The sequence below is a fragment of the Macaca nemestrina genome, chromosome 6 (genome assembly GCF_043159975.1).
Source record: "Macaca nemestrina isolate mMacNem1 chromosome 6, mMacNem.hap1, whole genome shotgun sequence".
Classification (NCBI taxonomy): Eukaryota; Metazoa; Chordata; class Mammalia; order Primates; family Cercopithecidae; genus Macaca; species Macaca nemestrina.
This window is the reverse complement of record NC_092130.1, coordinates 137,636,498-137,660,601: the sequence shown is the minus strand read 5'-3', so window position 1 is coordinate 137,660,601 and position 24,104 is coordinate 137,636,498. Positions and strand designations below refer to the sequence as shown.

At 40.5% G+C, this 24,104-nt stretch overlaps 3 long non-coding RNA genes across 3 annotated transcripts; 2 read left to right on the top strand and 1 right to left on the bottom strand.

Moving 5' to 3' along the window:
* Positions 1–8,196: 8,196 nt before the first annotated feature.
* Positions 8,197–15,659, bottom strand: LOC105487481 (uncharacterized). Its single transcript, XR_011625037.1, has 3 exons — positions 14,903–15,659; positions 10,243–10,458; positions 8,197–9,340 (listed from the first exon to the last, which is right to left on the bottom strand). It is a non-coding gene; the product is annotated as an uncharacterized lncRNA (long non-coding RNA).
* LOC105487480 (uncharacterized) lies at positions 15,351–16,014 on the top strand. Its single transcript, XR_011625035.1, has 2 exons — positions 15,351–15,489; positions 15,656–16,014. It is a non-coding gene; the product is annotated as an uncharacterized lncRNA (long non-coding RNA).
* A 2,508-nt stretch (positions 16,015–18,522) lies between these two features.
* On the top strand, positions 18,523–23,202 carry LOC139363885 (uncharacterized). The gene is made up of 3 exons (XR_011625036.1): positions 18,523–18,660; positions 19,746–19,817; positions 23,063–23,202. It is a non-coding gene; the product is annotated as an uncharacterized lncRNA (long non-coding RNA).
* Positions 23,203–24,104: the final 902 nt, after the last annotated feature.

Here is a 24,104-nt window from a genome sequence, read left to right as displayed (position 1 = left end):
AGAACTTGACAGGAGAAGAGGACAGTTTTTAAATGTAGCACTGGCAGACTCAAATGGATTTATACAAATTATTCTATTTGTACTTTCAAAGTAAAATTCTAGGCTAGGCACGGTGGTTCACCATGTAACCCCAGCACTTTGGGAGGCCGAGTGGGGTGGATCGCTTGAGGCCAGGAGTTTAAGACCAGCCTGGCCAACATGGTGAAACCCCGTCTCTACTGAAAATATAAAAATTAGCTGGCCATGGTGGCACGCACCTGTAGTCCCAGCTACTTGGGAGGCTGAGGCAGGAGAATCACTTGAACCTGGGAGGCGGAGGTTGCAGTGAGCTAAGATTGCACCATTGCACTCCAGCCTAGGTGACAGAGGGAGACTCCATCTCAAAATCAAAAAACAAAACAAAAAAGTAAAATTCTGAAAATTTAATGTATATCTAGTTTGCTACTTTTTTCTTCTTGTCTGAATCTGAATTCCTCTTTCCAGGATAGAGGAAACACATAGTAATTTAAACAGGAAAGGTTTAATATAAAGAATCATGCATTAAATGATGAGATTGGTGTACCTGGATTGACTAGTCAAGAGTGAATTCTAAAGAATACAGGAATAGCAGATATAAGGAGCAACCACTATCCCTAGGTCTGTTAGGTGAGATGGAGCATCCAAGGAAAAGCCCCTACACTGGGCTGAGAGCCAGACTTTGTTGGAGAGAACTTGGCTGTGGCTCACGGAAAGGCACAGAAGTCACTATGGTGGCATGTCCTCTGAAATTTGTGGAAATTTATCCTCCAGGGTGCTGGGGAAAATTGTTGGAGTTCACCAGAGGCATTGGGCTACAAAGGCTACAAAGCTGCTCAAGACCAGGGGCTGGTGTTGGGAAGGGGAGGTCTGCTGGCCTCTGAGGGCTACTGCCTCATCCCACATCCCATACACTAAATTCTTGCAGGAGCCTGCTGAGAGGAGCATGGGGAATCAGAAAGCAAAACCCCTTTTTGCCTCTTGTAATGTCTTTCTAGAACTCTTCCACTGACAAAGTTTAACATCGTGCCAGCTGGCAAAGGAAAAACCTTTGAAGGTTCCAGAACTGTTTTCACAGGGCAGGGAAATTCAGAGTGAATTTGGAGCTGAGAGGAAACAAACCCATAACCAATACCCCTAGATATTGATTTGGCTTTTTCTTATGGTACTATTAAATTAATTGTATCTTCTGACACTAACATCCACTTTTGAAAATTCAGAATAATCCAGCACTAAAGTAGTGAACGTCTGTGCTTACCCAACGGCCTCTTTTGGGAATCTGGAGTTGAATTTTTGTATTTTCTGTTGTTCCCATAAGGAATATTGAGAATTTTTTTCTTCCAATAGCTGGTTACATACTCAGACGATACTGATAGGTTCTGCTAGATTTTTCAATCCCTCTTTTATTTCCTTCCCAAGAAAATCTTGCTCCTGTTGTTTCCTCTCTTTGGCTTCCTATTCTTATGATTTTTTACAAAGTCCATGTACTATCATTTCAGTCAGTTTTCACAAGTGAGCAAATCTCAATGTATATTCAATTCATATTTTACTTGGAATTCTCTGTCCTGGTTTTAGGTGGCTCATCTGCTAAAGGAGGTAGCCCACCTGCTCTCATCCTCAGAAACTGTTATCAGTCCATGCTGCCTCCAACTTCATAGAGCACATGTCACATTCTTAAGAGTCCCATGGAAGCCCCATCTCATTTGAGGGGAAAAAAAATCAAAGCATACCTCTCTCCAAAGAAACCTTCCTCACTAACTTGTCTCTTGAGCACTCCTCTTTCAACTCATTCAGGGTTCAACCAGAGAAACCGAACCAACAGGAGATACATAGTCAAAGATTTACTGCAAGCAATTGACTTATGCAATTGTGGGGACTGGCTAGTCAGATCTGGAAAGCAAGCCATCAGGAATGGCAGGCTGGAACTTCAAGCAACAGCTGCAGCTGCACTCCACATGTGGAATTGCTTTTTCTTCAGGGAAGTCTCAGCTTTGCTTTTCAGGCTTTTCAACTGGTTGAATCCAGCCCATCCAGATTATCTAGATGATGACCCTAATGTCAACTGCTATGAACTTTATGTCTACCAAATTCCTTCTCAGCAACACCTAGATTAATGTTTGATTGAATAACTGAGAACTGTAGAGTAGCCTAGCCAAGTCAACCCATAAAACTAACCATCATACCCTTATTATGAGTTGGGTGTTTTTAGAATTGTGAATCCAAACCAATGCTTGAGCATTTCCTTTGAAAATTTGCATCTCCAGCATTTCTTACAACAAATAATATTTTTCCAAAAAGTGATCCAGAAGTTGGAAGAAGCTCTTCACAAACATGATAGTGTTTAATGACTGGATATTGAATTGTGGGCTTTTTTCAGTTCAAGGATAATTTCTACAGCAGAATAAAAACTGCTATCAAAGAGCTGTTGCCAACTATCAATGGTGATACAAGGATGGTTTTGTGTTCAACTGAAACCCAGCTGAATTTATAATTATGTAGGAAATAAACAGTTAATATGGTTACACAATAGAAACAGTACCACACATTGTAACTAAATTATACTATGTATGCCTACACTACCATTGTAACTTTTGGAATAATGATTATACTATTTGCCTTATTGCTTTTTGAAGTATGGGATTTTAGTGCATACCTTGTAGACCTCAAAACCCATGAAGGGTCTCAAAGAAGCTGGCTGGATAAAAGCCTGCTGTGGGGGCCCTTTTATTCTCATAGATTGGGATTATCTAAATTCAACCTATTCTCTGTTTACAAACTCCAACTAGAGCAGCTATGCGACTTTATGCCTTCAGACTCTTGGTTTTTCATTTCTCCCTGTCCCTCCCCCACCTTTTAGAGTAAGCCACAGCTTTTCTGATTGAAAGAGTGAAAGGCCAGTGCATATAATGACAAACTGATGATAACCTCACATTGACAGTAGGGGGTGAAGGGGTGGCATGGGGTTGGAAGATCAGCTGTTATCAATTTGCACAGCAAGTATTATCTCCTGATAAGATGCTGGTGAATGCAGGGGAGTGAGACTCATTGCTCATCTTTGGATATGAAATCTATTAGGGAAGAAACATTGCCACTATTCCCTTAGATGCTACAGTAGCATAGCCTCTTCACCCAGGCGTCCCAAAAGCTTGGCGTGAAGATTTCAGCAAACATGTCTTAGAATATGAGGAGGAGTCTAAATCAGTCATGGGATAAAAGTATTGAATCATTGACAACACACACTCGACTTTAGTTCTTTGGCGGGTTTTGTTTTTGTTTTTAGCTTGAAGATTTTCTTTTAATATTCAGTTTTTTTAAAAAAACAATGGATCTGCACTGTTAACTGATGGAGACTCCACTGTGATTCACTCGTTTACTTAAAAACATTTCAGGGATGTCTGTAAATTTCAGTGTTATATGTCATGAAAAGTGGTGTTGATTGATCTAAAGAGGGACCAGAAATAATTTTTGCTCTTCCAAATACTGAAGGAAAAAAGATAATTGATTTATACCGTGTTTTAAAAAAATGTGTAGATAAGCCCCCCAGTATATTTAACCTTAAAATTTATTGTAAATATATTCTTTTATTATTATAAGGGGAAATACAGATGGCTGATAAATACCAAAAAGATGTAAATGCAGCTTAATTTTAAAAGCACAAAGAGATTCTGGTTTGCAGTGCCACAATCTCAATGTTTTTATAGTTGCTGAACTAACTAATGTGATTATTGAGTTTACAGATTTCAAAACTGTCACTGTTAAGGTATCTACTGTTTTTATGAAGTCAAATTTATGCTGCCTCAGAAACCTCTGGGTACTGAAATGGTAACATGGAAGAAAAGAGGTCTCTTTAAAATATTGGTGAGTCATGAAGATTTAAAAAAAGGATCAGTTTGCAAATACTCATAAAAAGAAAGGGTTATTGAAATAATTATTGAACAGCACATTTAATCTCTGAAAAGTAATTTCATATGGGTTGAACTTTTAAGGTTGGATTATTATAATTTTGATATTTGGTCAAAATTTTGTACCTTAAGTTATTTAGAGCCAGATTTAACATCATGAACATTATGTGACTTTGTCTTTACTACAAATATGTGGAACTGCAACCAGATATATTGTTCTCTAAAACTTGTTGATTGCAAAATACAGTTCTGTAAACAAAACCCATATGTATATATAAAAGTTAATTTTGCAGAAGTTTGGAAATTATAACCATAGCATTTAAGCTTGAGTCTGTATTGGACAAATAAACATCATGTTTTTCAAATGATTTAAAGTTACTTTTATTTACCTCTTAAAAAAAAAAAAAGAAAATCTGCATCTCATTCTGACACTCACTTTGGAACTTTATACTTATCATACTAAGTTAATTTCCATATGTACTATCTTGATGATCAGGATAAGAGAGTATTCCAAACTAATGGGCCTCCTGTTTGTAGAGTTTCCTGAAGTTCCTAGCTCACCATCCTCTTGCTCCATAACTCACTGCTCAGGACATCTCCTGGCCTTCTTTGTTCTTAAACTGGCTGCAAGTTCTGCAGTTATGGCCTAACCCCTATGCATGTCTCATACCTCTTGGCTCACATTTAAGTATTCTTTTGGCTATGCTTATGTTGTACTGCTTCAGCCCCACATTCTCAAAGACCACTTTGGATTTCCCAGTGTGTTCCCACCTCATTCAAGGTACATGCCTTCCTCCAATCTAGCTTATGTGCTGCCTCTACACTGTGGGTAAAGGATGGCTCTACCTTCTCACCATTCTGACCTGGAGAACACCAAGCCAGGTAAAGGTCCCACATCTTCTCTGCTAGTGGCACAAACCAGGCATTCCCCATTTCTTAGGGAATTAAATACCAAAGCTACAGCCATCCAAAGTCCTTTGTTCATAGTATCCTGGCCTATTCTTGCAGAATTTTCTTACCAAACCAAATTATTTGCTCTTCCTCAACTTCAATCTATATATTCCCACATTTCTGACTTGACTTTTGCTCTTCTTCTGTCTAGAATGCCTTGCCACCCCATCTCTACCCACCAAAGTCTCACCCATCCTTCAAAACCCACTGCAAATGATACCCCACCCATGAATCTTTTCTTGATATCTTTGCCTGGATGTCATGTCACCTTTCTCACTACCTCTTATGGCACATATGCTACTCTTGCTTACATTATAGTTATTCCACATATTGGTGTTATTTCCCTCCCATCCCTACATTGGAAGCTCCTTGGGGACAGGTGTTATTCTTGCCCATGTTTCTATTGTCTTCAGCATCTAGCACAACGCCTTGCCCAAAGTAGACGCTTAAATATTTTCTTAAATAAATATAGTTGATCTGGGTAATTATTTCCCTAAAAATTATGTGTGATAAACTGCACATATGATCTCTAAAGCAAGAACCATGGATTTGAGCCTACCCTTTTCAACCTTACCTTTTCTGGCTCTTATCCTCTTCATCTTTAAAATGAGAGATTTTCCAAGTACTTGCCACATTCTTAAGTTCTATGATTTTTCAATATCTAAAATAAGAATGCCCCTTGTTTTCACAGTTCCAAAGTAATTTTATTCTGAGGAAAACCAGCCCCTCATAATTCAACGTTATTTCACACAGGTTCTTTTCTATTTCCCTAAGTGTCAGCCGGTCTGAGAAATAAAGGGAAAGAGTACAAAAGAGAGACATTTTAAAGCTGGGTGTCCAGGGGAGACATCACATGTTGGCAAGTTCCGTGATGCCCCCCAAGCCACAAAACCAGCAAGTTTTTATTAGTGATTTTCAAAGGGGAGGGAGTGTACGAATAGGGTGTAGGTCACAGAGATCACATGTTTCACAAGGTAATAAAATATTACAAGGCAAATGGAGGCAGGGCGAGATCACAGGACTGGGGTGAAATTAAAATTGCTAATGAAGTTTCAGGCATGCATTGTCATTGATAATATCTTATCAGGAGACAGGGTTTGAGAGCAGACAACCAGTCTGACCAAAATTTATTAGGCAGGAATTTCCTCATCCTAATAAGCCTGGGAGCAGTATGGGAGACTGGGGTTTATTTCATTCCTTATCTACGTAAAAGACAGATATTCCCAGAGCAGCCGTTTCAGAGACCTCCCCCTTGGAACACATTCTGTTTCTCAGGGCTGTTCCTTGCTGAGAAAAAGAATTCAGCGATATTTCTCCTATTTACTTTTGAAAGAAGAGAAATATGGTTCTGTTCCAACCAGCTCTCAGGCAGCCAGACCTAATAGTTATCTCCCTTGTTCCCTGAACATCGCTGTTATCCTGTTCTTTTTTCAAGATGCCCAGATTTCATATTGTTTAAACAATTTGTGCAGTTAATGAAATCATCACAGGGTCCTGAGGTGACATACATCCTCAGTTTACGAAGATGAGGGGATTAAGAGATTAAAGTAAAGACAGGCATAGGAAATCACAAGAGTATTGATTGGGGAAGTGATAAATGTCCATGAACTCTTCACAATTTATGTTCAGAGATTGCAGTAAAGACAGGCATAAGAAATTATGAAAGTATTAATTTGGGGAACTAATAAATGTCCATGAAATCTTCACAATTTATGTTCTTCTGCCATGGCTTCAGCCAGTCCCTCCATTAGGGTTCTCTGACTTCCCACAACAGAGCAGAGACATGGTATTTTATCCAACTGTTTGAATTGTTGAGGTGATAGTAAGTAGGTGGGACTGGTAGGACTGCCCTACCCTGTCCTGCCCTGTTTTGCTTTGCCTGGGGCAGCTTGCCTACAAGAATGATTACAGGTGACATGTGAACAAATGAAGGGAAGGAAAAGAATTAAAGGGACTGAGCATGGTGGCTCATGCTTGTAATCCCAGGACTTTGGGAGGCTGAGGCAAGTTGATTGCCTAAGCACATCAGTTCGAGACTAGCCTGGGCAACATGGTGAAACCCTGTCTCTACTATTATACAAAAATTTAAAAATATATAAAAATTGAAAATAAAAATACAAAAATTAGCCAGGCATGCTGGCATGTTTTATGGTCCTCACTACTCGGGAGGCTGAAGTGGAAGGATCACCTGAGCCCAGGAGCTGGAGGTTGCAGTGAGCCATGATCATGCCACTGCACTCCAGCCTGGCTGACAGAGCCAGATCCTGTCTCAAACAAAACAAAACAAAGCAAAACAAAAAAAACCAAAGAGAGTGAGCGAGAGAAAGAGAGACAGAGAGAGAATTGAAGGTACTGTCTTGAAAAGAACAGGTGAACTGGAATTTCCAGGTCTTGAAGAAAGAGATGGAGAATGTATCAATGAGTGAAATCAAAACAAAAAAAGACTTCTTGGGGATGTGAGAATTGGATTAAATAAAGTATTCTTCTGATTTTTTAAAATACACTTTTAATTTTAGAGTAGTTCTAGGTTTACAGCAAAATTACGAATGTTATATGGGGTTCCCATATATTCCACACCCCATTTCCCCAGTTGTTAATGTCTTACATGCCGTGCATTTGTCATAACTAATGAACCAATACTGACACATTTAGAATTAACTAAATTCTATGCTTTTATGCAGATTTCCTCTGTTTTTACCTAGTGTTTTCTTTCTGTTCAGGATCCCCTCCAGGATACCACATAACACCACATTATTATATCACCTTAGGCTGTGGCGATTTCTCAGGCTTTCCTTGTATTTGATGACCTTGGCAGTTTTGAGAAATGCTAGTCAACTATTTTGTAGAATGTTCCTTAATTGGGGTTTGTCTAATGTTTTTCTCATGGCAAGACTGGGGTTATAGGTTTTCTGGAGGAAGACCCCGAGTTTAAAGTGCCATTCTCATTAAATCATACCAAGGGTACATACTATCAACATGACTTATTGCGGTTGATGTTAACCTTGATCATCTGACTGAGGCAATGTTTATCAGAGTTTTCCACTATAAAGTTACTCTTTTCCCACTTTCTATACTGTGTTCCTTAAAAGGGAATCACTGTGCTCAGCCCATACTTTAAGGGCGGTACACCTCTGACTTATTTATTTATTTATAGACAGGGGTCTTGCTCTGTCACCCAGGCTGCAGTACAGCAGTATGATCAAGGCTCACTGCAGCCTTGAACTCCTAGGCTCAAGAGATCCTCCTGCCTCAGCCCTAACCTCCCTGCCCCCACCCCACATAGCTGGGACTACAGGTATGTGCCACCAAACCCAGCTTTTTTTTTTTTTTTTTGAGACAGAGTCTTTGTTGCCAAGGCTGGAGTGCAGTGGCACGATCTCGGCTGACTGCAACTTCTGCCTCCTGGGTTCAAGTGATTTTCCTGCCTCAGCCTCCCAAGTAGCTGGGATTATAGGCATCTGCCACCACGCCTGGCCAACTTTTTGTATTTTTAGTAGAGATGGGATTTCACCATGTTGGTCAGGCTGGTCTTGAACTCCTGACCTCAGGTGATTCACCCACCTTGGCCCCTTGCCAAGTGCTGAGATTACATGCATGGGCCACTGTGCATGGCCTATTTTTTCTTTTTAGGGATGGATCGCACTATGTTGCCCAAGCCGGGATTACAGGTGTGAGCCACCATGCCAAACTGACTTTAATTTGTAATATCCCCCAGATTTATCTTGTTTTTCTCACAACCTCATTATCACTCTGGCCCTATCACTTCTCCTCCTCTCTTCCATTCCCCGATGTAGCAGGATTTCCCCTGTGACAGATGAATTCCTATGAAAAAAGTATACATTTCTCTCTACCTCCCTTCTATAGAAATATGGCATTAGTCAGCTACTACTATAAAACAAGTCAGCTACTATTATAAAACACCCCAAAGCTCAATGATTTAAAACAGCAATCATTTATTTGCTCACCTCTGCAGGTTAGCAAGGGGTCAGCTGATCCAGAGTGGGTTCAGCCAAATGGCTCTGTTCAATGTATGGGTCTGGCCAGTTTAGATCTGTGCTGGGGTGTTTTCATTCTAGGACCCAGAATGGAGGGAGTTGCTACCCAGAATGGAGGGTTCTTATGGCAGTGACAGAGTGTAAGAGGGCAAGCACCACTGCACAAATACTCTTCAAGCCCCCCTTTGCATCACAACTGCTAACATGCCAAAGTTAGTCATGCGCTCAATTCCAAAGTCAAGGCGATAAGAAATTTTTTGTGGGAGGAACTGCAAAGCCACTTGGCAAAGGGTGTGCATACAGGGAAGGACAAAAAACTGGGGCCAATGATTCAGTATACGATAGACCATCATAATAGACTCCAATTTCAGTGCAGGGAAGAACCACTTCTTTGACACCATTCAGGATAGTGAAGCCAGTCAGAAGAGAGTAAGAGCTCTTGTCACTGATCTTTCGCCATGGCATTGGGGAAGTAGGCTTGGTGGAATGTGAAGCAGAAGGGGAAAACAACAAAAGCAAAAACATGATCAAGCTCCCAAATTCTTCTTATTTCCAAAAGCTGTGGCTATACTTTATTTTTTACTCTTGTGCTCTTTCTCTTACTCTAACCCACCCAGGTCTCTGATGTTCCTGAAGGAAAGGAAAAAAAAAAGGTGGGGTGGGAAGTGTAGGCTACATTTTCTCACACTTCTCCAAAATCCAGTCTAAATCAATGAAACAGGAGCTAATTTCATGCAGTGAAAAAAATAATTGATGTGACTGCAAGACAGGGGCACGTTATTTTGATGTTCAGTTAAGGTATCTTGTAATTCCACCAAACTCACTCAAAAATTTCCTTTCTTCAGTGTGACACTCCCACCTCCACCTAGGGCCCAAGGGTATTGCCCCAACTGTGCTCAGGGACAGGCCTTGTTTCTGCTGCCCTGTCACTACCTCAGCTACTAATGACCCACACGAACTTGCTGCTTTTAGAGGCACAGATGTCTTCTGTTCTATTAGTGACAGCCCCTAATGTCACCACTCAGGCCTTGTGAAGATACAGCTCCTCTCAGCAATTCGTTCTGAAGCACAATACAGTCCCTTCCCCAACTTCCACAGCATGGCTGAGGCAAAGCTGTAATATTTAATAGGTGCTCAAGTGTGTCAAATGACAAATTACAAAAAATTTAGTTGAAATATCTTAATTGGCTTTTGTTTGGAATTCTAGAATCAGGCAACACCTCATTGTATAAAGTAGAATGAGTGTTGCCATGAGCTGAACAGAGGAAACTGGCTTTATAGACAGAAAAGGTCATAAAAAAGCAAAAACAGAGAACAAAAAGCAGATTGGTCATTTCAAACTTACTTTCCTTATAAAGGTTAAGGCAGAGGGGACTTACTTATGTCAGCCAAAACTGGCCTGTTTGAAGATTTGGCTATCTTTCTCTCTTCTCATTTGTTGGAAGGTCAGATAAACAACTTAGTTTCTATTTGGTGGTGTGGAACTTCAGCAAAAGTAACTTCATTTTGGTTTGATCTGTTGGACCTTGTGCAGGAGATCAGTCCAAACCATTGGCCTTCAATAAATTTTATGCAGCAACTGCTGGGAATTAGGTCTTCAGCAAAACAGAGGTAATAGTTACTGAGCAATGCTTATATCAAGCACTGTGCTTTATATTAAATCCTCACAACCTTTTAAGCAAGTTTTTAAAAATATCTATTTATAGATCAACAGACCAATGGTAATTACAAGGATTTTAATCAAGGGCTGTCTGACCAAAATAGTCCCATACTTTTTCTACTAAAATCATTTTTGCAAAGATTATGACAGCAAGAGAGGTCTAGTATGCCTGACTCTGTCTTGCTTCTAGCTTCACAGGCTGACTGTCCTCACTCACTCCTGGGCAAAAGCCAAGCTAACTATAAGAAGAATTTAATTTATAGTTTAGTTATAAAGTCAGAATAATAATAATCCCTTCCTAAAACTGATCCCCTCATTGTTCAGGGACTGAAACCATGTTTGTAAGACTAATGAAAGGCCACAAGATTAGGATTATGAAAGGGGCCTGCATTCTGCTAAAATGTAGGTATAGCTAAATGATAAGTTGCTGAGACCAGCTCGGTTGTGAAGACCCTAACCCAGTGGTGCTAGAGGAATTAAGACAAAGACACAGAAATATAGTATGGTGTGGGAATTAGGTGACCCATAGCCTTCAGAGCTGAGATCCCCGAACAGAGATTTACCCACATATTTATTAACGGCTAGCCAGTGATAAGCATTGTTTCTATAGATTATAGATCAACTAAAAGTATTCCTTATGGGAAACAAAGGGATGGGCTCTGGCTAGTTATCTGCAGCAGGAACATGTCATTAAGGCACAGATCGCTCATGCTATTGTTTGTGGCTTAGGAACACCTTTAAGCGGTTTCTGCCCTGGGTGGGCCAGGTGTTCCTTGCCCTCATTCTAGTAAACCCACAGCCTTCAGCGTGGGCGTCATGGCCATCAGGAACATGTCACAGTGCTGCAGAGATTTTGTTTATGGCCAGTTTTGGGGCCAGTTTATGGCCAGATTTGGGAGCCTGTTCCCAACAATAAGCAGCCATTGTTCACCTAGATTGTTTTTGTATAATACCTTACTGCTCAGGAGTCATGTGGCCAGAGATCACAAGATTTGTAACTTCCTCAATTGCTCCTATACATAACATCACTATTGTAAGACCTAAGACTAGTCTTTTGAGATTTTTTTTCTGACTTTTGCATTTTGGCAACTGAATGACACCCCCCCCCAGTTCTGTGACTTATGACTCAAAATCAGTCCCATGGCCCCTACCTAGAGGCAGATTCAATGCATGAGGACCATTTTCCACATCCCTATGATTTCATCCCCAACTAATCAGCAGCACCCATTCCCTAATCCTCTGCCCACCAAATTATCCATAAAAACTCAGGATTCAGGGTTTTCAGGGAGGCTGATTTGAGTAATAAAGAACTCCTGCCCTCCCACCTGGCTGGCCTTGTGTAAACTAAACTCTTTACTGCATAATGCTGTCTCAGTGAATTGGTTTATCCATGCAGCAGACAAGGAGACCCTTGTGGGCAATTACACTACCAGGTAATGCCGCACAAATGAAAACTCAAATGTCAACATTGGCTTTATGAAATAATATTCTCCCTTGGTCCCCAGACCCATGTAAAAAAATGAAATAATAATAATATTCATTTTTATCACGTGATTTTTTGGGAATTTTTTTTAAATTTTAGGTTCAAGCGCAGGTTTGTTATATACGTAAACTCGTGTCACGGGTGTTTGTTGTACAGATTATTTTGTCAGCCAGGTACTAAGCCTCATACCCAATAGTTATTTTATCTGCTCCTTTCCTTCTACCCACCCTCTACCCTCAGGTAGGCTCCCATGGCTGTTGTTTCCCTCTTTGTGTCTATATGTTTACATCATTTAGCTCCCACTTAAAAATGAGAACATGTGGTATTTGGTTTTCTGTTCCTGCATTAGTTTGCTAAGGATAATGGCCTCCAGCTTCATCCATGTCCATGCAAAGGACATAATCTCCTTTTTTTCATGACATAGTATTTCATGGTGTATATGTACTAAATGCAAAATGATTTGCATTTTTCTAATGATTAGTGATATTAAGCTCTTTTTTCATATGCCTGTTGGCCACATGTATGTCTTCTTTTGAAAAGTGTCTGTTCATGTCCTTTGCCCACTTTCTAATGGTTCTTTTTATTATAAATTTGTTTAAGTTTCTTATAGATTCTGGATATGATACTTTTTATCTTCAACTTTTATTTTAAGTTCAGGGGTACATGTGCAGGATGTGCAGGTTTGTTATATAAGTAAACACATGCCATGTTTGGCATGTGGTTTGACGCACAGATCATCCCATCACCTAGTTATTAAGCTCAGCATCCATTAACTATTTTTCCTCCTGCTCTCCCTCCCCTGGCATCTCCTGACAGGACCCAGTGTGTGTTCTTCCTCCCCATGTGTTCTCATCATTCAGCTCCCACTTATAAGTAAGAATATGCAGTGTTTGGTTTTCTAGACCTGTGTTAGTTTGCTAAGAATAATAGCCTCCAAATCCATCCATGTCCCTGCAAAGGACATGATCTTGCTCCTTTTTATGGCTGCATAGTATTTCATGGTGTATATGTACTACATTTTCTTTATCCAGTCTATCATTGATGGGCATTTAGGCTGATTCCATGTCTTTGCTATTGTGAATAGGGCTACAATGAACATGCACATATATGTAACTTTATAACAGAATGACTTACATTCCTTTGATAGCCATTCTGTCTGGAGTGAGATGGTTATTTCATTGTGGTTTTGATTTGCATTTCAATATGAGACCTTTGTTGCATGCATAGTTTGTAAATATTTTCTCTCATTCTGTAGGTTGTCTATTTACTCTGTTGATAGTTTCTTTTCCTGTGCAGAAGCTCTTTAGTTTAATTAGACCCTATTTATCAATTTTGCTTTTATTGCAATTGCTTTTGGCATCTTCATCATGAAATCTTTGCCAGTTTTTATGTCCAGAATGGCATTGCCTAGGTTGTCTTCCAGGGTTTTTACAGTTTTGGGTTTTACATTTAAGTCTTAATCCATCTTGAGTTGATTTTTATACATGGTGTAAAGAAGGGGTCTAGTTTCAATCTTCTGTATATGGCTAGCCAGTTATCCAGCACTATTTATTGAATAGGGATTCAATAAATAGGATGTCAACAGGGATCCCTTCCTCATTGCTTATTTTTGTCAGCTTTGTTGAAGATCAGATAGTTGTAGATATGTGGCCTTATTTCTGGGCTCTCTATTCTGTTACATTGATCTATGTGTCTTTTTTTTGGTACCAGTACTATGCTGTTTCGGTTATTGTAGTCCTACAGTATAGTTCAAAGTCTGGTAAAGTGATGCCTGCAGCTTTGTTCTTTTTGCTTAGGATTGCCTTGGCTATTCAGGCTCTTTTTTGGTTCCATATGAATTTTAAAATAGTTTTTTCTAGTTCTGTGAAGAATGTCATTGGTAGTTTGATAGAAATAACATTGAATCTGTAAATTGGTTTGGGCAGTATGACCATTTTAATGATATTCATTCTTTCTAACCATGAGCATGGAATGTTTTCCACTTGTTTGTGTCATCTCTGATTTCTTTGACCTGTGTTTTGTAATTCTCATTGTAGAGATCTTTCACCTCCCTTGTTAGCTGTACTCCCAGGTATTTTATTATTTTTGTTGCAACTATGAATGGGATTACATTTCTGATTTGGCTCACAGCTTGGTTGTTTTTGGTGTATAGGAATGCTAGTGATTTCTGTATGTTGATTATGTGTCCTGAAACTGCTGAAGTTGTTTATCAGCATAAGAAGCTTTTGGGCCAAGACTATGGGGTTTTCTGGATAAAGAATCATGTCATCTGCAAAACCTTTCTACTTCATTTACAATTTCATTATAGTTATAAAAATATTATTTACCCCATAGTTTTCAGGTATATATAGTTTATAAAAAAACAGACTCACTTTCAGCTACTAAGTTGTGTGTATGTTTTAAATAATAATTGCTAACTCTATGAAAATGCATGCAAGATTATTAAAACTAATGTTTTACTTGAATTATTTACATAGCAGTCATTGTGAATATGTTTGCTCCAGAAATAAAATCTGTTGTGTCTTCACTACTTCTGATTTCTTATACAGCAATATGGAGTAATTGACCTGATTTTAACATTTGATTTGGAGAATTAGAAATGCTGAGTTTCTCATTTTACACCTGAAAAGTAACCTGAGCCCATTTTGGAGTGAGGAGCTATTTCTGACATAAAAGATTGATATATATACGTACTGAGTGGTTCATCCAACTAAAATAAGATTTGTTCAGGCATGTCCTTTCAGGGAATCAGAACCTTGCAGTTGTCACCCGTGATCTACATGATTCAGATACCTGAAATAATATCTTATGCAACCAGTATGATTTGTTCTACTTACTTGGGGTGCACATACACTAACATTTATTTTTCCAGTCAATTCATTGGAAATCAATTTACCTTTATTTACAAGAACTAGAGTATTTCCTTTTCAAGGTCTCTTTATATCCTCCACCTGAATAGTCCAAGAATTCAGTCTAAAGCAGGGCACTTTTGTTTTCCAGATATGAGGCAGAGAGAGAAATTTCAGTCTACCAGCATGGTTGCTATGGTTGCTGTGGTTGCTACCACAGTGTTATGTTACTGAATTCTAGATCCTGAATTCTTTATTTAGTGTCTTTTATGATGAAATATTCACGGAGCACCTTCCACATACAGGATAGTGGGCTAGGCACCAGGAATAGAACAGGGAACACATTAGACATGGCTCTGCCCTCATGGGGCTTTTCTAATACCACAGTTCAGTAGATGATGATGTCCTTACTGGACCAGACATGGACCAGCTTCATTTGCTCCAGAATTGGGCTCCATAGCTGCAGCTGTCCTGGGAAACACATAGGCTCAGATTCCATACCCTGAGTGGTAAGGTCTTGAGCATTTTGGCTCCTAACCACTCACTGAAGTAGAAAGAATCCACCTCCATGCCCAAGCACTGAGACCCTGGTGTCAAGCCCGAGGGACCAACTGAGAATGCACTTGCTCTTCAGGTGAGTTTCCCTTTGTGGCAGTTGGTGCCTTGCCTGCTGGCTGACTTCAGGGGTTTACCCTGACAGATTATCCTATCTCCAATTTCAGTAGATCAGATTAGAGTGCTGGTACCTCTTTCCCAAAAAGTTCTGGCTCTCTGATGTAACCTACATACCTCTTTTCCAGAATTTTCATAGATTAGTGGAAGAAACTGCTGCTAACCCATAAAGGGGGAGAGGATCATCTTATTGCAACCTTTGGCTTTACACAAGGAAATAGAAGCCACTCAAGAAAGCCTTCACAGAGCAATTGAGACTAGTGAATCATCATCCCCAATTGACTCCCTGCCTCTGCCTCGAGAAAAAGCAAAAGTGTCTAAGATAAGTGAAACAATAACCTGCCATCAGATTTGGGAGAGGGACAGGGATAAAACTCTCTGCTCAACTTCAGCAAAATCTTATGTATAGATCTTTTCTTTTTCTACTTTTTAAAAAGTGAAAGCAAGTTTACTAGCAAAGTAAAGGAATATAAGAATGGCTGCTCCATAGGCAGACTACAAACCTTATTTCCTGATAAACATTGTGATTTTTTTAAAACTAGAGCAACACAGAGCAGAGTGATGTTCTTGGACGAAAAAAGAAAGGACAGTAATTTTCCACAAAAGCAAAACTATGTGTGTGTGTGTGTGTGTGTGTATGTACATGTACACATGTGTATATGTATGCGTATTGTGTAGAGTGTTTTATATGTTTATACCACTGCATTTTTTTGAGTATGCTAAGTACCCTGATTTGATCATTATATAACATATATATCAAAACATCAAATTGTACCCCATAAATATATATAATTACAATGTGTTGATAAAAATAAGAAATTTTCTAAAAAGTATATCAATTTGTGTAAAGATATAGATTTCTGGCAGCCTTATGGTATATTAATCTCAAAATAATTTTATCATAGAATGCAATTATTTCAGTTCTAAAAAAAAACACATGTTAATTTATTGTCTCATTGATCTAATATTGACAGTGAGGTGTTAAAATCTCCCACCATTATTGTGTGGGAATCTAAGTCTCTTTGTAGGTCTCTGAGAACTTGCTTTATGAATCTGGGTGCTCCTGTATTGAGTGCATATATATTTAGGATAGTTAGCTCTTCTCGTTGCATTGATCCCTTTATCATTATGTAATGCTTTTCTTTGTATTTTTTTTTTTTAATCTTTGTTGGTTTAAAGCCTATTTTAACAGAGACTAGGATTGCAATCCCTGCTTTTTTTTGTTTTCAATTTGCTTGGTAAATATTCCCCCATCCCTTTATTTTGAACCTATGTGTGTCTTTGCATGTGAGATGGGTCTCCTGGATACAGCACACTGATGGGTCTTGACTCTTTTTTGTTTTTTTTTTTTGAGATGGCGTCTTGCTCTGTCGCCAGGCTGGAGTATAGCAGTGTGATCCTGGCTCACTGCAACCTCCAATTCCCTGGTTCAAGCGATTCTCCTGCCTCAGCCTCCCAAGTAACTGGGATTACAGACATGTGCCACCATATCCAGCTAATTTGTGTGTTTTTAGTAGAGATGGGGTTTCACCATGTTAGCCAGGATGGTCTTGATCTCCTGGCCTCATGATCCACCCGCCTCAGCTTCTCAAAGTGCTGGGCTTACAGGCATAAACCACTGTGCCCAGTGGTCTTGACTCTTCATCCAATTTGCCAGTCTGTGTCTTTTAATTGGGGCATTTAGCCTGTTTACATTTAAGGTTAATATTGTTAAGTGTGAATTTGATCCTGTCATTATGATGCTAGCTGGTTATTTTGCCTGTTAGTTGATGCAGTTTCTTCATAATGTCGATGGTCTTTACAATTTGGTATGTTTTTGCAGTGGCTGGTATTGTTTTTTTTTTTTTTTTCATATTTAATGCTTCCTTCAGGAGCTCTTGTAAGGCAGGCTTGGTGGTGACAAAAATCTCTCAGCATTTGCTTGTCTGTAAAGGATTTTGTTTCTCCTTTGCTTATGAAGCTTAGTTTGGCTCGATACGAAATTCGGGGTTGAAAATTCCTTTCTTTAAGAATGTTGAATATTGGCTCCCATTCTCTTCTGACTTGTAGGGTTTCTGCAGAGACATCCACTGTTAGTTTAATGGGCTTCCCTTTGTGAGTAACCTGACCTTTCTCTCTGGCTGCCCTTAACATTTTTTCCTTCATTTCAACTTTGATGAATCTGACGATTATATATCTTGGGATTGCTCTTCTCAAAGAGTATCTTTCTGGTGTTTTCTGTATTCCCTGAACTTGAATGTTGGCCTGTCTTGCTAGGTTGGGGAAGTTCTCCTGGATAATATCCTGAAGGGTGTTTTCCAACTTGGTTCTATTCTCCCCGTTACTTTCAGGTACACCAATCAAACATAGGTTTGGTCTTTTCACATAGTCCCATATTTCTTGGAAGCTTTGTTCGTTCCTTTTCAATCTTTTTTCTCTAATCTTATCTTCACATTTATTTCATTAAGTGGATCTTCAACCTCTGATATCCTTTTTTCCTTCTGCTTGATTGATTTGGCTGTTGATACTTGTGTATATTTCACGAAGTTCTTGTGCTGTGTTTTTCAGCTCCTTTAGGTCATTTATGTTCTTCTCTAAACTGGTTATTCTAATTAGCAATTCCTCTAACCTTTTTTCAAGGTTCTTAGCTTCCTTGCCTTGGGTTGGAACATGCTCCTTTAGCTCGGAGGAGTTTGTTATTACCCACCTTCTGAAGCCTACTTCTGTCAATTCATGAAACTCATTCTCCCTCCAGTTTTGTTGCCTTGCTTATGAGGAATTGTGATCCTTTGGAGGAGAAGAGGCGTTTTGGTTTTTGGAATTTTCAGCCTTTTTGTGCTGTTTTTTCCTCATCCTCATGGATTTATCTACCTTTGGTCTTTGATGTTGGTGACCTTTGATGGGGTTTCTGTGTGGACGTCCTTTTTGTTAATGTTGATGCTATTCCTTTCTCTTTGTTAGTTTTCCTTCTAACAGTCAGACCCCTATTCTGTAGGTCTGCTGGAGTTTGCTGGAGGTCCACTCCAGACCCTGTTTGCCTGGGTATCACCAGCGGAGGCTGCAGAGCAGCAAAGATTCCTGCCTGTTTCTTCCTCTGGAAGCTTCATCCCAGAAGAGCACCTGCCAGATGCCAGCCGGAGCTCTCCTGTATGAGGTGTCTGTCATCCTTTGCTGGGAGGTGTCTCCCAGTCATGAGGCATGGGGGTCAGGGACCCACTTGAGGAGGCAGTCTGTCCCTTAGCAAAGCTCGAGTGCTATGCTGGGAGATCTGCTGCTCTCTTCAGAGCCGGCAGGCAGGAAAGTTTAAGTCTGCTGAAGCTGCACCCACAGCCACCCCTTCCCTCAGGTGCTCTGTCCCAGGGAGATGGGAGTTTTATTTATAAGCCCCTGACTATGGGCTGCTGCCTTTCTTTTGGAGATGTCCTGCCAGAGAGGAGGAACCTAGAGAGGCAGTCTGGCTATAGCAGTTTTGCTGAGCTGCTGTGGGTTCCACCCAGTTCGAACTTCCCAGTGGCTTTGTTTACACTGTGTTTGTGTTTACACTTTCAGACTGCTGTTCTGGCAGCAAGAATTTCAAGCCAGTGGATCTTAGCTTGCTGGGCTCTGTGGGACTGGGATCTGCTGAGCTAGACCACTTGGCCCCCTGGCTTCAGCCTCTTTTCCAGGGGAGTGAACAGTTCTGTCTCACTGGTATTCCAGGTGTCAATGGGGTTTGAAAAAAAAAGTCCTGCAGCTAGCTTGGTGTTTGCCCAAATGGCCGCCCAGTTTTGTGCTTGAAGCCCAGGGCCCTGGTGACATGAGCACCAAAGGCAATCTCCTGGTCTGCAGGCTGCGAAGACTGCGGGAAAAGCGTAGTTATCTGGGCCAGAGTGCACCGTTTCTCATGGCACAGTCCCTCACGGCTTCCCTTGGTTAGGGAAGGGAGTTCCCCAACCCCTTATGCTTCCCAGGTGAGGCAATGCCCCACCCTGCTTTGGCTCACCCTCTGTAGGCTGCACCCACTGTCTAACCAGTCCCAGTGAGATGAGCTGGGTACCTCAGTTGGAAATGCAGAAATCACCTGCTTTCAGCATTGATCTTGCTGGGAGCTGCAGGCCAGAGCTGCTCCTATTTAGCTATGTCTATCTTGCCTCCAACTACCAGTGTATGTTTTATATAGGAATTTTGATTGTCTCTCACTTTGTTAGCCCATCAAATCTAGAAATGGGCATTTCTGATGTTTCCCATACAAATTTTCAGGTCACTACCCAGAACTGCCATGAAGTTAAGGAGTACAAATAAGGTAGACCTGATGGAGTGCTGCTTGCTAGGGTATGTGATGGGGTACAGTGAAATGGTTAGGCTTTAACACCAGACAGAATCCTCTGTTGGATTCCAGCCTCCACCACTTAAAAGGTGTGGCTCTGACCAAATTGCTTAATCTCTCTGAACTTTGATTTTTCCTTTTGTAATACATGGGAGGAAAAATGACTCTCAGGGTTATTGTGAGGACTAATTATAAGATTTCTGGTATGGTAGGTTGGTAGTTGCAACAAAAGAGCAATTATTATTGCAGTTTGAAGGAGGTAGTTTTCTCCTTCACAAAATTTTTGCAAACTATAATGTATCTGAAGCTGCTAGTTGCCCCCAATATCCTTTCTCCCCATCTTCCTCTAATAATAAAACAACAACAGTTTTGGCTGGCAGGTGGCCACCAGCTAAAAACTGTATTTCCTTTTTCTCTTGAGGTTGCATGGTCATGTGGCCATGTGGCTAACTGCTGGCCAATGGCATATGAGGGGAGGCGCTATATGCAACCTCTGAGTCATGTACTTTAAAGAAAACAACATTTCCTTTCCCATTCCCACAGCACTCATCCTCCCTGTTAGGGTTGAATTGTTAAAGTCCTACCTAACCCCTACTACCTGAGGGTATGACTTTATTTGGAAAGAGAGTTGTTATAGATTTAATTAGCTACGCTAAAATAACGTCATTAGGGTGGGACCTAAGCCAGTATGACTGAGGTCTTCATATAAAGGGGAATTTTGGACACAGAAATGGGCACATGTAGAAAGAAGATGATGTGAAGGGACACTGGGAGAAGCTGACTATCAGCCGTCTACAAACCAAGGAGAGGGGCATGGGACAGAACCTTCCCTCACAGCCCTCAGAAGAAACCAACCCTGCTGATACCTTCAGACTTCTAGACTCTGAAACCGTGAGACAGTAAATTTCTGTTGTTAAGCCACCTAGTTTGTGGTACTTTGTTATGGCAACCCTAGCAAACTCATATAGCAAATAAGCCAAGAAGACAGGAGAGTGTCTTTGAGAGGTGGGGCAGGGGTCGGGGGGAAAGAAAGAAAGAGAGAGAGAGAACCGGTAAGACAAAGTCACGATCTTTTATAATTCATTAAAAAACTGACATCCCCTTACTTTTGATGTATTTTATTTGTTAGAAGCAAATCACTAGGTTCAGCCCACACTCAAGGGAAGGGGATTGCTTAAGGGCATGAATACTAGAAGGTAGGGATGATTGGGAACCATTTTAGAAAATTACCCACCAGACTCATTAGTTTTTTAATTTCTAGTGTACCTAAAGCTGATCTTAAAAAATTGAGACAAAAAGTAGAAACAAATTGAGAAAGTACATTCTTAAAATAAACAAAATTGTTATTTCCTGATATGTATTTTATTTTATTTAAAAAATTTTATTTCTTTTCTTTTTTTGAGATGGATTCTCTCTCTGTTACCCAGGCTGGAGTGCAGTGGTGGGATCTTGGCTCACTGCAACCTCCACCTCCCAGGTTAAAGCGATTCTCCTACCTCAGCCTCCCAAGTAGCTGGGATTACAGGTGTGTGCCACCACACCAGGCTAATTTTTGTATTTTTAGTAGAGATGGGGTTTCACCATGTTGGCCAGGCTGGTCTTGAACTCCTGATCTCAAGTGATCCACCCGCCTTGGCCTCCCAAAATGCTGGGATTACAGGTGCACCACTGCACCTGGCCTTGATATATATTTTAAGTGTTCACATGTGGCAGCTAGACTCCAAAGATGACCTCCAATGAATCATATCTCCTGGTATACAGTCCCTTCCCAAATGGAATCTGCCAACTTGTTTTAATTAACTGAATGTGGCACAAGACCTGGCAGCTTCCATGTTTGTACTTTTGGGAACCCTGAGTCACCATGAAAAAAGTTTGGCTACTGTGCTAGAGATAGTATGGGAAGAGACCACATGGAGAGGGAAAGACTCTGAGACTATGGAGAAAGACTAGATCCTGCAATCCCATCACCCTGTGGGGCTCGGCTTCCCTGTCATCCCCACAAAGTGCTAGATATGGGAGTGCAGCCATCTTGGACTTTCCAGTCTCAACCATCTGACTGTACCCATATGAAAGATTTCAAGTGAGACTAGTGTAAGAACTGTCCAACTGAGCCCCAGCTAACCCAGAAAATTGTGAGAAATAATAAATTATTGTTGTTTAAAACCACCAAATTTTAAGATGGTGAGTTAGATGGCAATATATAATTCAAATACTAGTTAACGAATACATAAATGTGTTCAGTGCCTCCTCCATGCTATTCTCCTACTACTTTCTCACACATCATATAGCTTAATCTCTCAACAGTCTTATGAGATCATGACTATGCATATCAATGCACAGACAATCTGTTGTCTCTTGGTGGTTGGCATGATACACCCAGGAATGGAGCAATATTGCAGACATCTAAATTTTATTACTCCTGCTTCCTCTAATATCTTTACCTGTTTATATACTCAAGAAGTTATGGCACCTGTGTTAATAATAAGACAGCTGCCAATGTATTGTGTCCTAGATCAGTCAAATGGATCAGGACCTCCCTTCTCCTTCTGAGTTATGTTGCACTGGGTCACTGGGCCACTGGGCTAAGCACCTTCTTGAGAAGGTCTGATTTTCCATTCATAGAATATGAATCCCATGTCCTCTGGATGTATTCCAGAGTTCTTTTTCTCTCTTCCTTTGTCTCTCTTTCTCTCTCTCTCTCTCTCTCTTTTTTTTTTTTGATACAGAGTCTCGCTTTGTTGCTCATGCTGGAGTGCAGTGGCGTGACCTCAGCTCACTGCAAATTCTGACTCCTGGGTTCAAGTGATTCTCTTGCCTCAGCCTTCTGAGTAGCTGGGATTACAGGCATCTGCCACCACAACCAGCTAATTTTTGTATTTTTAGTAGAGATGGGGTTTCACCACGTTGGCCAGGCTGGTCTCAAACTCTTGTCTCAATTGATCTGCCCCCTTTGGCCTCCCAAAATGCTGGAATTACAGGAGTGAGCCGCCATGCCCAGCTTCTTTCTCTCTTTCTTTTCTCCTTTTTCTTAATCTGCTTAAGTTATCAAAGTTTAATATACATGGAGGAACATATAAGTTACAGCCTGATGAATTTAGTCATATAACTACACCTATGTCAAGCAACAGAACATTACTAGCACTCCCAAGTGCCCATCTCTTCCCTCCTTCCAGTCACTGCCCTCTCCCCAGAGTAACCATTATTTTAACCAACAGCATAGCTTAGTTTCACCTGCTTTTGTACTTTACAGAAACGTGTGGAATGGATGATTCCAGCCTCCAAAATTGTCCCCAGTGATCCTTGACTTCTGGTGTTCACGCCATTGTGTAGTCCCCACCCACATGGTATCAGATTTGGTCTGTATAACCTACAGAGACAGGATGAATCACTTCCAATGCTAGGTCATAAAAACACTGAGGCTTTCTCCTTGTTCTGTCTCTTGGATCACTTTCTCTGAGGGATTCAGATGCTGTGTTGTGAGAATACTCAGACAGCTCATGGAGAGACCCACATGAGGCCTCCTTCTAACAATATGTGAGTGAGCCATCTGAGAAGGGAATCCTCCAGCCCCAGTCAAGTCTTCAGATGCCTGCTGCCCCTGTGGACATTGTGACTGCAACTTCATGAGAGATCCTGAGCCAAAACCATCCAGCTGAGCCACTCCCAAATTCCTTATCCACAGACACTATGAGATAATAAATATGTGTTGTTTTAAGTCACTAAGTTTTGGGGTAACTTGTTATATGTTAATGGATAACTATCTCAGTCTATTTATATTATAAAGGAATAGCTGAGGCTGAGTAATTTATAAAGAAAAGAGGTTTAGTTGGCTCACCATTCCGCAGGCGGTACAAGAGCACAAGCATCTGCTTCTGTTGAGGATTTCAGGCTGCTTCCATTCATGGTGGAGGGCAAAGGAGAGCCAGTGTGTGCAGATCACATGGTAAGAGAGGAAGCAAGAGAGTGGGGGAGGTGCCAGGCTCTTTTTTTAACAACCTGCTTTCCAGATTAGTAGTAGCGTGGGAACTTATTCAATACCACAAGGCCATTCATGAAGGATCTGCCCTAATGACTCAAACACCTCCCATTGGGCCCCTCTTCCAATATTGGGGATCTAATTGCAATATGAGCTTTGGAGGACAAACATAGCTAACTGTAGCAATAACTAATACTGGCTTATTTGTATCTGGTCTTGTTCTATAATCATTATGCTTGTGAGATACATCTGTATTGTTTCATGAGTCCTTGAAGAGTACTTGTATCCTTTAGATGTCCTTTCTCATTGACACAAA